The following is a 2,543-nucleotide window of genomic DNA, read 5'->3' as shown; positions in this document are numbered from 1 at the left end:
TCCAGCCTTTCCCTCTGGCAATAGATTAGCAGGCTTCAGTTACACCGGGTTCAGCCAGATGTTAGAATTCGAGACTCTTTCAAAAGGTGGTGATGGTCTCAAGCCCATGCCCAAAGCCCAGAAGAGAACAGAACTGAGTGGCTGAGCCAGTCAGCTTATGTCCAAACTCCCTTTTCCCTATCCCAGTGATGCATACAAACCTAAGCGCAGGATCTTCCTCAGAAATATCTTCCGCATCTGCCCAAGCATCATCAGAACCTCCTGCAAGCAAGGCAATAAGAACTGAAGGTCGTGTAAACCATCTCAATCCCCAATCTGACAAAATATGTACACATATGAAAAGGTGGTTGTTTGGTGTCTTCTCTTCACACCCAAGAGCTCCCAATAGTTCTCCACATTTCCTCTTCCTGAAAAGCCTGTTTTCTGATGTAGTCCACTCTTCCTTGTCACTGCAAAGTACCTAGGCAGGTCAAATCCATTACTGACAGCCAGAGTACACCCCAAAAATGTTACACAGTGCTTTGTTAAGCCAAGCTTAACAAGCCAAGCTCCCACACTACAGACACACACTACTCCCCTAAAGAGTTTTTCCTGGAGTTCAGTGTATCTCACCATTAGCAGGATTTCATTCCCAATGATTAGTCAGGGAACAGCAAATTCTAATCCTCTTTCTTCCATTACTCCCATCCCCAATGTTTGAGAATCAGTGCCCTGAATCCTTTGGGATGCCTTACTTGCCTACACGCTTCCTGTAACTCACGCTTCAGTTCTTTGGTCACTGTTTTTCATGGGCTGTGGTGCTCTGTCCTGCAGCACCGTGCTTGTAAACGGGACATAAGGTTTCAGTCTTTGCTGTTATGCAAGGGCCTGATACAAGCAGGTCCATGCTAGAGCTCTGCACCAACTCTTGGGAAGAGCTTGCTTTGTGTAGGGCAGCACTGACCAGCCTGACCAGGCAGACAGTGACAAATGGGCCATTTGTCCCCTCACTCACCTGAGAAGATATAGTTGTAGCCAGTGCGCCCATAGAGCTCTCCCCAGCCGGCCAGCGTTGCTGATCTGCAGATGTGCTGGAGGAAGATTTTTTTATTAACCACAAAGTCTTTCCCTTATCAGGTCTCTGGCCTATTTGCTGACATGTTATGCAGAAAGGTTGGCACTTACAGCTATCGCCTCTCTGCAGTCTCCCCTCCACCCCGGTCCAGATAGAGTTCTCTGAACACATCAGAATCCCAAGTGCCTTTATCTGTAGCTAGTTATAAAATCACATTTTCATCTCCAGATCTCCAATTCACTAATACAGTCAGTTCCTGCCAAGTTAGCAACATCCAAGCTCTGTTAATACCCTGCTTGAGCCTTTTTTCCACATTCCTCTGGATGAGGTTACGGAACTCTGGGCAGTTCACTCCTGCAGAAAAAGGTCAGCAGATGCAGCCCACAGTGGCATCAGTCAAGCTAGATTAAAATTGTCACAGGTATGATTTTGCTACTCACACAGTGTTTCTAAATTGAAATAAGAAAACTGAATTAAGCTACTTAAATTCTATATGAGACTATTCCTACAGGGCTTCCATACAGTTTAAGTGGAGTGTCCCTGGTGGTGCAGTGGCTAAACCACAGCGTTGTCAACGCTGAGATCTGGGTTTGATTCCCGGTTAGGACACTCCCCGGGCAGATGGAGCTCGCTAGCCCTGTAAGGCAATCCATCTACGTCCTGAGGACCTCACTGCCACCGTCCAAGCGTGCTTGGCCCCAGCAGATGAACCTCAGGATTAAAGGGTGGGCTCAGTTCCGTGCACACTGTGTCTCACCTAAAAAATCCAATGCGCAGGCTGGAAGGTGTAAAGACCTTCCCCGGTTCTTCGTTCGCGAAGAGACTGGCCATTCATTCACAGCTTAAGTAATTCACATAAAAATGAATCTAATTTCACTTTCTTACAGATCCCCTTGCAAGGAAGCCCACACATTCATAAGACCATTTTTGCAATCTTGCTTCTCCAGGGAACAGGCAATGGAAGCATCTTTCTAGATAGAAAAGTTATTCAAAGAAAGCTCACTGCTGGGAAGTGTAAGGGGCTGAAAGGGAAATAATTATCTTTCCCCTCCCAAACATCAAACATCTTTAGTCCTTCAGAAGGGACATAGACATGGAGAAAAAAATCTTAGCTCTTTGGTGCAAGGCTCATGACTTGGTGGGGGAAAATAGCCCAAAGTCCCCACAGATGACTTATGCAGCCTAGACAGCAGATGCTACCTGCTGCTACAGGCTGCCTGCTTGTACCTAAGCACAGATTTTTACAACCTTTGGAAAGGTGGCAACTGACTGAAGACGTGGACATGCAGTTCATACATCAGGGAGGAAGGTAATTTTCTAAGTAAAGACAGGTAAGTAAAGACCCACGAAGCTTTACCTTTCCCTTGTACAGAATGACAGGGCAAACAAAGCGTCCTCTACACCTCGCCATCTTACTCCGGTTGATGAGGTCCTGCAGTTTGCCAACCTGCACAGTGCTCTCAAACCTAGTGGGCAGAGACTCGGGTCA

The 2,543-nt window shown here is 46.7% G+C and overlaps 1 protein-coding gene across 1 annotated transcript in view; it reads right to left on the bottom strand.

The window, feature by feature from the left end:
* Positions 1-2,543, bottom strand: part of MTMR14 (myotubularin related protein 14) — a 36,698-nt gene that overhangs the window by 24,736 nt on the left and 9,419 nt on the right. The window lies entirely within an intron of this gene.

This window comes from Empidonax traillii, unplaced genomic scaffold (genome assembly GCF_003031625.1).
Source record: "Empidonax traillii isolate 1590-97213 ecotype Southwest subspecies unplaced genomic scaffold, ASM303162v1 scaffold104:size2570737, whole genome shotgun sequence".
Taxonomy (NCBI): domain Eukaryota; kingdom Metazoa; phylum Chordata; class Aves; order Passeriformes; family Tyrannidae; genus Empidonax; species Empidonax traillii.
Note: the sequence above shows the minus strand (reverse complement) of the source record. Positions and strands in the feature narration are given on the sequence as shown.